General features: G+C 41.3%; 1 pseudogene across 1 annotated transcript; it reads right to left on the bottom strand.

Moving 5' to 3' along the window:
• Nucleotides 1–36: 36 nt before the first annotated feature.
• LOC148103155 (butyrophilin-like protein 2) lies at nt 37–15,080 on the bottom strand (annotated as a pseudogene). Its single transcript, XR_015718531.1, has 7 exons — nt 15,044–15,080; nt 12,687–13,024; nt 12,424–12,513; nt 8,380–8,700; nt 6,238–6,564; nt 115–516; nt 37–59 (listed from the first exon to the last, which is right to left on the bottom strand). The product of XR_015718531.1 is annotated as a butyrophilin-like protein 2 (transcript).
• Between the last annotated feature and the right edge of the window lie 504 nt (nt 15,081–15,584).

Below are 15,584 nucleotides of genomic sequence, written 5' to 3'. Positions count from 1 at the left end.
CGGAGCTGTTGTATTGCGTAACAGCACCATGGCCGTTCAGGCGAGGACAAAGCATGACACTGTTGTACAGAACATGCCGTCTGGGGCAGAAGGCAGCGGCTAGCCTACACGCACTTTGTCGATGCGCTGAATGCACGGGAAAAGATTGCCAAAATGATCTGCAACCTAACAAGACTACTGTTTTCTTCCTTAGCAGGATGCGATAGGCATGGATATTCCCAAAAAACTGCGATTTGTAGACATCACATCTGTATTCTCCACTGTCTCTCTCTGTGGGGTGTTTCAGGGTCAGACTGAGGTCTCCAGTTTTCAGCAGGTCTTCATTCATCTTCGTTCGGTTTCTGTAATCCCGGTGCTGTTCTTCAGGTTTGTCAGAGCCGTTCTCATACACGTGGACCATCCTGTATTCAGGTTGATGGCGTCTACACTCCACTTCAGCATCTTCAGGCAGGTTTTGTGTGGTGTTGAAGGGCAGCTGGACAGACTCCGCCCCCTCCTCCACCTCCACCTGACAGACTGAGAGGACAACAAACACAACATGAGCTGTACAAAGTGTGATTGGTGTTGACAGAGCAGCATCATGTGACTCTTGTTCTGCACTAAATGAAGCGATGGAGTGGCGCCTCCTTCAGGCAGAGAAACAGCTCATGGAGAGAAATAATTATTAGAGCAAAAACAAGAATGGAGCTGCAAATAAAGCCGAGAGGAACGCTGCAGAAAACTGTTCATGTGTGAATTCATAACTTCATAGATTTCTTTGAGCACTAAAATCAGAGCTGCTTCTATTTCTAATATGACAGCTGTACATTAGAGCTGGAACACTTTAAATGTGAGCCATAAAAACATGATACTCTACAAGTGCATTCAGCTCTGACACTGTCACATCATGAAGGAGACGTGGAAATCACTTTGTTACACAAATCAAAGTCAAATCAATTCTATTGATGGAATATTGTGTGATCAATAGACTGATCAGTTTCTAATCTGTCATCTATCAGCTGGAAATCCAGCAGTGTCAAACAGACTGGGCAGCAGATTAGGACCAAACACAAACACATGGAGACTTTTTCTTCAGCAGTTGCAGGTAAACTGCTGCAACAATGCGACTCAGACAGTTTCTCTATAACTGCAGGGCTTCCTGCGCTGCTGTTAGTCAGATACGGATCAACAGGTTGTGGATAGAAAGCAGATTCCTTCAGCAGAGGATCCATATCACACTTGAAGCATGTCGTCGGGAAAACCATCAGTGAAAATGGGACAGTTTGAGCCAATTTGAGCCTCAAACTCTGAACATAACCTGCTGCAGACCAGCTGATGTGTTCAGTTACCATGGTGAGGAATTTCACAATAAAGGAGGCGTACGCTCTGTCTTTTCCCGGCCCAACGCTCTAGGACATTTTAGACAAGTTTCCTGGCAGAATACGATCCCGTCCGGAGGCCGACACCATCCTTATCCACATGGGCACAAACCGGATTCCAAACAGCGCTCCCACACAGAGACAACTTCAATGTTTTCTGGGACAGGAGGCGTCTTTCTGCAGCAGATGGGCTCCACTTCAACCAATCAGGAGCCAGATACTCTCTGCTAACATATCATATGGAGTCCAGCGTGCAGGAAACACTCCATCAAGTACCTGTCCACACCTGCTGACCGCTCCGTCACTGACTGACGTCCCCCAGGTCCTAGTCCCTATCATCTCAGTTCCACTCTAAACACTAATACATGTTCATCTGGACTCGGAGCCTCAGGAGACATTTTGGATGCTCCAGTTATGTAGATTCTGCTGAAGATTCTTTAAGTCACAACAACAACAAAATCTGACAGATTGAACATGTATCAAGATATCTGCTGAGGTTGAGGCTTTGCAGTACAGACAAAGGCCCAAAGGTCTGATTTGGACTTCTGTGATGAGTCTTTGTAGATGTAATATACTTGTTCAAAGTCTTTTATGTTTGTATTTTGTGCATTGTTGCTGTTGATTGCTATTGTGTTCAAAAGCAACTAAAAACCCTTGATATTCATTCTTGATATTCTTGTTTGTTTATTTGTTGATTCTATGTAAAATAGGATTGCTGCACTCAGCTTCAGTTAATCAAAATTGCTGCAGCAAGAGTCCTGACAGGGACTAGAAAGAGAGAGCATATTTCTCCTGTTTTGGCTTCCCTTCATTGTCTTCCTGTTAAATCCAGAATTGAATTCAATATCCTGCTCCTCACATACAAGGTCTTAAATAATCAGGCCCCATCTTATCTTAATGACCTTGTAGTACCATATCACCCTATTAGAGCACTTCGCTCCCGCTCTGCAGGCTTACTTGTTGTTCCTAGAGTATTTAAAAGTAGAATGGGAGGGAGAGCCTTCAGTTTTCAGGCCCCTCTTCTACGGAACAGGCTTCCTGATTAGCTTAATGCTCCAAACACATTTCTATTGCAGGTCTGTTTTTAGTCTTGAATGTAGTTGAAACTTTTGTAATTTCCATTGTGATAAATAACAGTTAGAGAGTCGTGCATTAAATGGAGCATCAAAGCAAATTTTTTTTTGCCTTGATGTCAGGGCAGTCTGTTCTTAGTAACATACAAGGAAAAAAGTAAACAATGGATCAAACCTTTGGGTTTAAGCAGCAGTGGTTTTGCTATGAAAATGTCTCCATTCCTCCAAACTTCACAGATGAAAGCTCCACCGTCACAGTCCGTGGAGTGTTTCAGGGTCAGACTGAGGTTTTCGTTTTTCAGCAGGTCTTCATTCATCTTCGTTCGGTCTCTGTAAACCTGGTGCTGTTCTTCAAGCTGGTCAGAGCCGTTCTCATACATGTGGATCATTCTGGATTTCCCGTCCTTCCAGACGACTATAACGTCTTCAGGCAGACCTGTGGTATTGAAGGGCAGCTGGAGAGAGTCCACCCCGTCCTCCACCTCCACTTGGGGGACTGAGAGGACATCAAACACAAAATTAAAAGTGATAACCAGATGAGTGTTTCACTGTTATCAACTGTCTTGAATACAAATGTGGAATAAACTGCTGAACCACTCCAAAACATTCATTTAGAAACAAAAAGTGAAGACGTCTCACAGACGTCACACATACAAGGATAATTTGGATTCTTTGGACAATCTTGGACTCAGGCGCAGACTGAGAAAGCATGGTTCAAACATTTCTTTATTAATCACACTGTTGGTGTGCCTGTGGGATCACCAGGTACTTGTACCTGTCCTCTATGTCTACGATGTTGCCTTCACCCTGGGTCTACACACTTGAATCAAATGATTAGTTCATTACCAGGCCTCTGGCGAACTGCAAGACATGTTGAGGAGGTAATTTAGCCATTTGAATCAGCTGTGTTGGATCACGGACACATCTAAAAAATGCAGGACACCGGCCCTCGAGGCCTGAAGTTGGCGACCCCTGCTCTAAAGGGTGGCTGGTTGCTCGACTTAACCACGTGCTCCCCTGTGACTTCTGAGTTGGAGAAGGAAGTCCCGATTTGGCGTCCGCAATACCGTCACAGACCTGAGGCAGAGGAGGGTATGGCGGAGACCATAGAGGGCTTATTGAAGGTAAGGGTGTTAGCACCCTCAACCTCATGCTGGAACACTCCAATTTTGCCTGTAGAAAAGCACGGCATGGGAAAGTATCGTATGGCACATGATTTGAGGACTATTAATGATATGTTGACAACTAAAACTGTTCCTGTCCCTAATCCTTTCACGGCTCTTGAATTGAATTGAACATTGAATCATATCTGTTATTAATCTTATTCTCTCTTCCACAGCATGCTTTTATCCTGTTTTCTTTCTCTCACCAAAACCGGTCGCAGCAGATGGCCCCGCCCTTCCCTGAGCCTGGTTCTGCCAGAGGTTTCTTCTTGTTAAAAGGGAGTTTTTCCTTCCCACCTTCGCCAAAGTGCTTGCTCGTAGGGGGTCATATGATTGTTGGGTTTTTCTTTGTATCTGTTATTGGTAAGAGTGATTAATCAGGCTGTGGGAGATTCTGATGCCGAGGCAGACCACATGATGCCACTTTTGAGAACCAGGAAGGGTCAATCCACTGATATTATGTTTGATGACTTGCAGTACTGTTGGTCTACCATGGGGGGAGACCATAAAAGAGGGGATGTTGGAATGATCTTACCTGAAGTGCTTTATTATTGTGCCTTTTATTAATCTCATATTATTCAAAACTGCCATATAATCATATAGAAGTAGTGTTGAGTGGACACAACCCTGAATAATAAAGGCATTAGAATAGGTGTCCTTCAGTCTTAGACTCTCACCCATATTTGCCTGTAGAGCAGTAGATAAGAAGGAACCATATTGTAGTCGAAAGTTACTGAAATGCTGTTGTTTAGACTAGAATGGGGTGCCCGGGAATGAAGCTGTCAGGTGCGCGTCACCATTTTGAGATCTGCGGCAACGTGTCATGCAGGATGCATCTCCCTTCTAGAAGTAATGTGAAAGAGAAAATAAAGTGTTAAATGGTCTACTGAGCAGTGTTTTGTCTTCCATCGGATGCCTCTGAGGAATCAAAAGAACTCTGTGAAGTGTAGATATTTGGAGTGCTCAGAGTAGAGACGCTACTCCTCCACATCGAAAGGAGTCACTTTAGGTGATTCAGGCATCTGAAAATGATGGCTCCTGGTAGCTTCTTGGTCAAGGTGTTCTGGGCATGTCCCACCAGGAGGAGGCCCTGGGGCAGTCCCAGGACATGCTGGAGCAATTATATCTTTTGGCTGGCCAGGGAATGCCTTGGCATTCCCCCAGACCAGCTGAAGGAGGTGGCTGGGGAAAGGGAGGACTGGGCTTCTGTGCTTAGGATCTTGCCCTTGTGACCCACCCCAGGATAAGTGGAAGAAGATAGATGAATGTAAGCCCTGATTCTCAGTGACACTGCTGATAATGAAACTCACCTTGAAATGGTCTGGACCACAGACTACTGGAGGAAAACTGTCACAACTTTTCTTCTTTTTTACACTTTACATTTAATGCTTTTTCAGGCTTATGTGCTGATGTAGTCTGACTGCAAAAAAATCCATGTGAACTGTAAAAAGTCGGTTGTGTTCATCTAGACATAGGGCTTTCAGTGGGAGAAATGTTTTGTCATTCATCCAAGTGTCTTCTTGTTTTTGACCATTAATATGCAAATTGTCATGACCACTGATCTACGACCATTGATCAATGACTACTCATGAATAACCATGAATACTATTCACAGAGAGTTGGGGATTGCTTAAATCACAGCATTGAAAGACGTACCATTGGGATGTTACATCTCTCTTCACTTGTGTTCCAGTTACTGAAGCGTTGGAGGTAGTTCATAAAAGATTACAGGATGACCCCAATACCATCAACAGAATCACTCTCATTACTGACCAAGTGTATTTGCTCTTGGAACTGTCTTAATTCCACCTATTTCACATACAAGGGTCAGTACTACTGGCAGAAACATGGGTATACCATGGGTTCTTCAGTTTCATCCATTGTGTCCAACTTGTACATGGTAGAAGTGGAAAAGGGGGGTTTGTTATACTGCCCTGGAACAACACCAAATGATTAGTTGAGGTACGTGAATAACATCTAGGTAAAATCTAAACCTGAGGATGTACCACAATTCACTGATTACATTAACCTGGTGGACCTACACAAATTCACCAGGGAGGATATGAAAAGTAGCAGGTTAGCCTTCTTAGACTGCGAGATGTCCATCAGTAATGGGGGACATTTAAAAGTTGATATGTACCATAAACCACCACATATGGTTCATTGTATACGATTTGACTCTCATCACCCAGTGGAGCACAAACTGGATGTCATCAGGATGGCACCCACACAAACACAAAGCAGGAGATGAAGCATCGCTGAATATGTTTCCAAACCAACTTCCTTCCAACCCGAAGACAGAAAAATATTGTGAAGCATGTGATGAATAGCATGCTGACTCAATCATTTCTGCATGTTTCCTCATGTTACAGAGGAGGAGAAGATCCAAAGAGGAGGCAGGGGGAGAGACTCAGGAACAGTTAGGATCAGAGACTTTGAGCCATCATGGACTCCCACTGTGGGGACTCTTAGTCTTAGTCTGTTCAATTAAACGTACAGTTGCTCCCCCTAAAATTTTTGGCTTTTAGACAACTTAATTTAAGAATTTATTTGAATGAACTGAAAAAAGATTCAAACTTAAAATGTTTAGAGAATAAACTCTTGCATGACCTCTGACCTTTGACCTGTATCTACAGCACTGACCTCTGACTTTCAGCTCCACTTGTTTCTTCAGCAGGATGTTTCCCTCCCTGCTGTAGACAGTGCAGGTGTAGCTGTCTGTATTCCAGCCTGTGGGATATTTCAGGGTCAGACTGAGGTCTCCAGTTTTCAGCAGGTCTTCATTCATCTTCGTTTGGTCTCTGTAAACCTGGTGCTGTTCTTCAGGCTGGTCAGAGCCGTTATGATAAACATAGACCATCCTGCTGCCTCTGTCCATCCACTCCACTTTAGCATCGTCAGGCAGGTGAAGTGTGGTGTTGAAGGGCAGCTGGACAGACTCCACCCCTGAATCCACCACTACCCGGGTGACTGAGAGGACAACAAAGCACAACATGAGCTTGGATGGAGACATTTGTGTTGACTCTAACAGGTTGAATGATGCTGCTTCACTGGGAGCTCACTGTTAGATAGAAAGTGGTCAGTGTGAAGAGGGGCTTTACTACCAACACTCAAAAGCCTGATGTCAAAGATGCTTGCCGTGAAAGATGACCTCTCTAGAATGACAGCCAGCCTTCCAGATGTCATTGTAAAGGTAAGATTATTATTAATTGCTTTGGGTGGATTTGTTAAATTTATTATACCATTCACAATGAGTGGATGTTATACTTTGTTTTGAGCAGCATGTAAAATTATTAAAATGATAGAATAAAAGATCAAGTATTTACCCCTTGATAAATATCAGGGATATTGATCATCATTAATCAAGAATATTAATCAAAATATCAACAAAAGCCTCAACCAAAATTAAATCTCATACAGTATTGATAATAGAAACATGCGCTAACACTTTTAGCAGGATTACATGCTAACCCTACTTTTTAACTCACTGAGACCTATCAAAAAGCTTCAGATTATGTAAATGTCCTTTACTTGTCATTAAACTTGCTAACCTTAGCAAACAGAGCATTAGACAGTCTGAAGCTCTGTGCGGTTCACTCATAAACTGTACATGCTGCTTTCAAGTGCAGAGCAACAAACTACAGTGGAACCCTGACTTGCGAATACCCCATTTAATGAAAAATTCAAGTTACGAAGGAACTTGACCGCAATATTTCTAACCGCGATACGGCAAGATGCCCACGTAACAAAATCCGCTGTCTCTGATTGGCTGAGCCCAGAATGCCCAGAATGCCTTCTGAATCATGTGACAACCCCTTTGCTTTTGTACTTACACTTCGCTGTTCCACTTGAACGACGTATTGTTGTTGCAGTTAGCAATTAGCCTATAGCCTATTGTTCACAAGGCGATGGGTGCTTCGACATACGAAAAGTTTTGACTTACGAAAGACCCTCGGGAACAAATTAATTTTGTAAGTCAGGGTTCCACTGTGTTTGAACTGATCCAACTTTATTAACAGTGAAGAAGATTTGTGGATCAGCTGCTGTTTGCTGCTATAGATATAATCCAGCTGATGTGGGAGAACTACATGTGACACTTTGATGCAGCCATGAATCTGACTGATTTCTTTCCATTTTCAAAGGTTGATGCATCAGTTAAAGTCCTAAAAAAGCTCAGAAATAAAGAGAAAGGTTGGTTAAAGCAAAGAGAGGCACTGGCAGCATTTAAGACACTAAACAAGAGAAACAGATCAGAGAACATCAGACTGAATAAGTGGAATAAAGTGAAACAGAGAACTAACGCTCCCTAAGAATGGAGCTGTCAGAGGAAGAGAGCAGCAAACTGAAAGTCTCTGTTAGCTGCAGAGCTCTGAAACTTCACACAGCTTTGGATGATAACATGGAGAAAGGATGTGGAGATTTTCACACTTCTGCTAGAAATCATCTTCTAGTTATTGTGACTCACATATGACTGATTATAGATGAGGACAAAAGAAGGTTTTTACTGAGATTTGAACTGACTTAGCTTAGCCTGTGTTTTAGCCACATGCTAAACAAACACATGTTCAGAAACTAGAAGATGTTACCTTTCAGATGAAGTCTCACACATGAACTTTGCTCCTACAGTTCATCTGCTGAAGCTTTTACATTTGGGTGGAAATCAAATAAAAATCAAAACAGCCACAAACATCAGATATGCTAACACTGTAACATTATTGGATGGAGCCCACTGAGACTGAACCACCATAATGAGTCTGACCTTTGACCTTTATCTACAGCACTGACCTCTGACTTTCAGCTCCACTTGTTTCTCCATCAGGATGTTTCCCTCCCTGCTGTAGACGGTGTAGGTGGAGTTGTCTCCATCTGTGGGGTGTTTCAGGGTCAGACTGAGGTCTTCAGGTTCCAGTAAGTTTCTCTTCATCTTTGTTCGGTTCTTGTATTTATCGTCCTGTTCTTCAGGCTGGTCAGAGCCGTTCTCATACACGTGGACCTTCCTGTCATCTTCATCCTTCCACTCCACTTTAGCATCTTTAGGCAGACAAACTGTGGTTTTGCAGATCAGCTGGACAGACTCCACCCCTGAATTCACCCCCACCCAGCGGACTGAGAGGACAACAAAGCACAACATGAGCTGCAGTGAAGGTTACTAATGTTCTTCTTATGACCTGTTACAGAGGACTTATTTCTGTGCTTGTCCTGTTAGACCTCAGTGTAGACCACAACATTTTCCTACAAAGACTAGAACACACCAGATTTATTAAAGGAAATTTACTGCAGTGGTTTGAATCACATCTGATAGATTCCAGTTTGTTTATGTAAATGAGGAGTTTTCTTCGCACACAAAAATTATTCATACATTTATTTGATTACCATGCACATGCTATGCATTTGATTTTTATTTCTGATACCATTTAACTCAATCAGTTACAGGCATGTCTTAAGAAGATAAAGGCCTGGAAGACCTCTAATTTCCTTCTTCTAAATTCTTTACATACTTGACCTTTATGTAAAATTAAATCCTACTGATTTATTTTTCACTAACATGTCCATATTGGTATTTTTGCAAATATCAGTGACCAATGTGTGATTGCTGATATCTGGCAGAACCACTAACCTGTATTTTTAATTTAAGCCTTTAAACAGTGAAATCTCTGAAATATGGAAATCTGTGTATTTTCCTTTGCTGAACGGAGGTGATAATTCAGATGTTACTAACTACCAGTGTTGGGTGAGTTACTTTGAAAACGTAACTAATTATAGTTACTAGTTACTTCTTCAAAAAAGTAAGTAACTGTAAGAGTTAGTAACTGAGTTACAATATTCTAAAAGTAATTAATTACTTGAAAACTATTGTCTTTTCAACACAATAGTTGAAAAGTAACTTTTAAAAAAAATGTTTAACCCTCTGGGGTCCAGGGTATAATTGGCCATTTTTGACTACTTTTGATTTGACCTTTAAAAACTATTTTCTTTGCCTTATTTGGTATCATTGTTTTCAACTCAACCTCACGTGTCTGAATTTACAGTCAGGTTTTCATTTTGACAGACTGTATTAACACAATTGATCTAAAATCAAACAAAAAATATAAAATCAGAGTAGAAAAGGTTATATTTTTTACTTTAACAACCACAAACATGTTTATTGAATCATATTTCATAACTTAAAACGCAAATATAAACTGTCAATTTTAAAATAAACAGTTATTTGCAGCCATTTACCTTTTACCCCTTTTTTTAAAATAACCATTTCAAACTATTTACAGAACATTCAGCTCTTCTGCATTCAATAAGATGCCACACAAATTATTTGTGCCACTCCAAAAATAATTTCTGTCCACTATAAAGGAGAACATCACAGCCTGATACCTGCAGGTCTGACAGCAGCAGGTGTATCACTCCTGTTTCTACCTGGAGACAGCAGTCATAAATAACCAAATATCATGTTGCCATATCATTTTTTGATTGGTTGACATGGTGCATTTTTCCACCAACATGAACGGGCTGTTTTTCTTTGTTTGGTTTCTTTGGTCATAAGCAGAGAGTGCTTGCTAGCGCTGTCCTCAGTAAACGTGACGAAATGACTGAGGAAAAAACACAGCGTATATATATTGTTTATCATGAATCTGGTTTTATGTGGCCTATCAACACTTTGTAATATTAAAGTGGTCATGTGATTGGCTTACAAGGACTACTTTATTCTTTGTCAGTCAAACAGCAGCACTCATGTGATTGTTTTGCCCCCTTAGCTCCAGGTGTTGTGCCAAAAAGTAATCGTCGGGCAGAAAGTGATTGCTGCCCGCAGGAGCGCGCGCAGCTGCTTAAAGCTGTAACACCCAGATTATTTACAGCTACTTCCGTGCAATTGAGGTGCGGTAAGCTGCACACAGCTTCAACCGTCTGTTTGTTGAAAAATAGTAATGAGATTTTCTTCTTAGTAACGGTAACGGCGTTGTGAAAATAGGATTAGTAACTAGTTAGATTACTTGTTACTGTAAGCAATGATGGGAATAACGCCGTTACTTGTAACACCGTTATTCCCATCATTGCTAACTACGGGCCCATATCTAAAGTGTGTCTTTTAGTTTAAATGTTTAAGTCTACAGAAAGCTTATTAGTTAACAACTCAAAGAATTTTTTAACAAAAATTTAACTCTTTTCCAACATCAGTCAGGATTCAGAAAAAAACACAAGTAACTGCTGCTATTAAAGTAGTGAACGACAATAGCAATACAATGGAATTCTAATAATAAACAATACTGGTCAATCTTTAACTGCTGTAAGTTGGTTATCTCATTACTTGTCCGCTACAACACAGTGTGTCCACGTTGCTTGGTTTTCTTCCTCTTTTAGCACTGAATCCAAAGGAGTTCCACAGGGCTCCATATTTGGACCACTGCTCTTTTCTATGTGAATAAACAAATAAATAGAAACTCATAATTGTTATATGGATGCAGAGTGGGGGTCTCAGTGTTTGTAATATGTTAACTGTTTTCTATGTTGTATAGAGGCATTTGGTGTAGTTTTGGTGAGATTACTTTTATGACCATCAGGAAGTCACGTACGCAGAGACACACACACAGTGCTTAAACTGTTACACTCACACATCCACACGCAAACTCACGGGCGTGCACTCACATAGACATACAGGTACGCGCACACACAGGCACTCACGTGCGCGTCCATACACACACAGACGCAGAGTTTGCAGCACACCATGGGGGTTTTATGATGGGGTCACTTCTATAAAGCTGGTTGTAACCAATAAAGGAGTGAAGATCTGCAGAGGGACACCGGCCTCGTCTTCCCTTCTAGAAGATGCATGCTTAAATGAAGATGAATAAAGATGAATAAAGGTTTTTGTGAAAATAACTACTGAGTCCGGCGCCGTCTCTGGATGCCTCGAGGAATAAAAAGAACCGGGGTGAAACTGATTTTGCAACAGTTTGAATATTAATTCTATTTGTTCTGAGGACATTTTTATCTCTGATCATGTATTCTTTTTAACATGTCTTTTCACGAGCCTTTGTCTCCTGTTCACCGGACAATTATCTCGCGCATCATGAATTCCTCCACAGCGGAGAATTTCTCGGATGCTTTTAAACAGAAACAGACCAGTTTCTGTTTCCGAGTCCTTACCCTGGCTAAATGACAACATCCGCTCAATCCGCTGAACTGATAGAGCCAACACTTTCACAAGAATATGCAAATGTTTGTTGCCAGACTCATAACAGAATTAGGAAAAAAGGCTTTAGAATATAAGGTTTCCTGGAATGATCTACAAATTGAGCTAAAATTGTCAGAAACGGCTACGATGGAGGAGTTGTATTTCATTTTGGAGCGAGAGAACAGCTCTTTTGGTCAGTGTTCTTGTTTTGGTCTGTTATTGCACACAACTCATACATTTGTGTTCACTGGTCTGTACAGAATATAGTATTTGAACATTCTGAATGAATATTGGTTTTTTACTTGTTATATTGTTATTTCTCGTATTTGTTGTAACATCTTCTGCCCCCTGCTGGTCTCTCTTGGAAATATGAGTAACGAGTCTTTTGTCTGGATTAACTGCAAATAATGAAAGAACAGCTTGTCCACATGCAGCCTCTGTGTCAGATCATTGCAGTGAAGCACACACACTGTTTAGTAAAGTCATGCTGTGGAGCCGTTTCACTGATCAATGACTGAGTCTGAAGGAGGTTTTCTGACTTCTGGAACAAACCTGGAAGTTTCTCTTCAGCTCTCTGTATCAGCTGTTTGTAACTCTCAACTCTTTCAGCTTCTGGAACAAGTTTGTGTGAGCTCTACTTGTGTATAGTACGGGACACTCACCTGATTTATAATATTGACGGAAATAAAATATGAGACTTCCAGAAACCAAAAGAAGAATCAGGAGAGCTTTGGCCCAGGATGGAAACTGTTCTGTGGAGAAAAGAAAAACATGACCTTTGACCTCTGACTGAATGTGGTGATATATTTTATTGAACATACCTCAAGCTAATATTTTTTGAGTGAACATATTTATGCAGCAGTAAAATAGTAAAGTTTTATCTGAGTGATGTCAGATGTATCTACAGCAGATGTTTGTTGCTGACCTTTCACCTGTAGCTGTATATCACTCCGACTCAGTTCACGCCATGTTCTCTAACGGAGCAAGTGTAGGTGCCGCTGTCAGACAGTTGGAGGTTGGTCAGGTTCAGGCTGAGGTCTCAAGTTTCCAGAGCGTCAGTCTTCATGGATGTTCGGCCGCTGTAACGCTGGTTTTGATCTTTCAGTTCGTCTTCTTGAAGTTTACGCTGGTGGACGGTTGGAGGACTGAGGTTGGAGCGACTCCACACCACTGTGGATTTAGTCAGATTTAAAGTGTCGACATGACAGGGCAGGATGAAGGAGTCCCCCTCATACAGCTCCACAGCTGAGGCATGCTGGAAAACTGAGGACACACAGACAGAGACTCCATGAGTCACTTTGAGGTGAAGATCAAGTTTAGACACATTTACAGAAACCAGGAGACAGAATGACAGAAACATTCAACATTTTAACAACTCATTAAAGAGAACACAGCGCAGATCAGAGGCAGGAAGTCCATCACATAAAAATGTCAAACTAAATTTTACATTTTAGAGACATAAATAAGGATCATTTAATAAACGTGTTCCTATGTGATGATGTAATCTTGTTTTCTAATTCAAACGTGCTTTCACCATTAAAGACCCCCCCCTTTTTTTTTAACCTGTGTGTATATTTATAGCATCATCCTTATGCATTTCATGCATGTGTTATTTTCAGACATATGGGGGTTATGTCACCCCCCCTCATCAGTAATGATCTAGTCCGGTATTTACTTGGGTGTGACTTAGCCAATTAACCAATACCTACCTATTATATGTCAGCGGACCTATCTATGAAGTTCTGACTGGTTAATTTGAAAAAAACAATTCAGTTTGTGTTGCTGGAGTTCTTACATTGCCATGAAGACAGACATTTGCTGTGTCCCAATTCGGGGTATGCACGCTTGAAGTACGCACACTACGCGTACTACGTACGGTGCGTACTATAAGTACGAGAAGTGCGGAAGTGAGAGGCTTGTGAAATGGGACGGTATATGCTTCGTCGCGCTGTTCAGGTTGCCTAGCAACCATGATACTAACCGCGAGACACGCTACATACAGCTTTGTTTGACAGAAATGAAGGAGAAAATTGTTTTGTTGGTCAATCCTTTTTGTCATGACATCACTTTGATTAGTTGAGTATCTGAGGCTGAAACCACAGGACTGTAAAACATGATTCAAGGGCTTCATTTCTGTACTGAACAGTCATTTAAGATTAGCTAGTAAATAATAATTAGTTTATGTTGTTCATGAGACTAAAGTCATCTCACTATGGTAATGTAAATATAATATGGCCAATATTATAGTATTGTCAGATTATTATGATATATATATCATAATAATCTAATCATATATATATATATATATATATATATATATATATATATATATATATATATATATATATATATATATATATATATATATATAATCTATATCACTGACTGTCAGCTTGTTGTGTTTGTGGATATATGACTGACTTTAATTATCCATAAAATCATCAGATTCTCTGTAAGATTAAGGTCGACTATATGTATATTTAGAAGTAGAGGCTTTAAAACCAAGTTAATGCTGAAAGTACAAACATCACTAGTGTCACATAACTTTGCCGACATGTGGCCAACAGCAATGTTTTAATGTTCTTCGTTATTAAGCATTCGCACATGAATAAGTGACGTCATATTCATTACTTACTTTTGACAGTTCACTTTTCGGCCGCTCCCTTCTGCCGTATTTTGCGGCAAAATTATCCACACCCACCGGCGCGCTATGAATTGTGGGATATATGGGACCACGAAGCATGCACCGGACCACGCTTGATATTTGGGGAAATCGACGGCGCATTTGGAGTATGCATTTGAAGTACACTTCGAATTGGGACAGCCGTCGTCGCGTGGCGGTGACGTAACCGCACTTAAAATGCGTACTTCAAGCGTGCATACCCCGAATTGGGACACAGCATTTCAGTGTTTCTAGTTTTGCTTCCCTTGTCTCATTAGGTCTCATTTCTACCAGCTGTGTTTCCCTTCCGTCGCCAATTCCCTGATTACTCTGCTGTGTATTTAAGCTCTGGGTTTTCTTTGCCCTGGGTTGTGTCGTGCCTTCTTTATGCTGTCTGTCTCGTGCTCCTGGTAGTTTGCTAGTATTTAGTTTCATGTTTGAGGTTTTGGTTGGTTGTTGTAAGTGTTTAATTTCATGAATAGTTTTTTGTGCACGTCATGACAGATCTGAATCAGAATCCAGTGTTTGATGGAAATCTTCTCCTGCTGCACTTCAACACATTAAAGAGAGAGAGATGAAAGAAAAGCTGATGATGAGAGCAAAGAGGAAGGTGTACTTACCGTGCAGGAGGATCAGAAACACCACAAACGTCTTCATGTTCCTGTCAAACTCAGAGACTCTTTAAAAGCCCTTCAGGACATCAGCTCACAGCAGCTTCACTTTCCTCTGCTGATCATCTACTGACACTCTCAGACTCTCACACTGTCACAGCTCAGAGTTCAGCTTCACACTTTGTTAAAGCACATCTGTGGAATGAAGTCCGGCCGGCCACAGATCACTTCCTTTCTCCTAGTTTTGCGCCCTGACACGCACAAAGCTCCGCCTTCAGTCCTGACACTGAAACATCCACTGAAGCTACAATGATGCAGATGTGACCCTCAGCAGCTGGATTTCCTCTCCATAGATCATGGACATACAGCAGCTCCAGGATGAGTGTGAAAGAACTTGTTCCACTACAGTATTCATTACAGCACTGTGGCACTCCACAAACCCTCACACTGTCTCAATCCCTGTTTCCAGTTTGGCTGAGAGAAGGCCTGAAGCTCAGCCAATCACAGGACAGGAAGTGATCAGCTGACACAGTTATTGGAAGGTTGAGCT

This window comes from Neolamprologus brichardi, chromosome 3 (assembly GCF_056152115.1).
Source record: "Neolamprologus brichardi isolate AB-2024 chromosome 3, ASM5615211v1, whole genome shotgun sequence".
Lineage (NCBI taxonomy): Eukaryota > Metazoa > Chordata > Actinopteri > Cichliformes > Cichlidae > Neolamprologus > Neolamprologus brichardi.
Note: the sequence above shows the minus strand (reverse complement) of the source record. Positions and strands in the feature narration are given on the sequence as shown.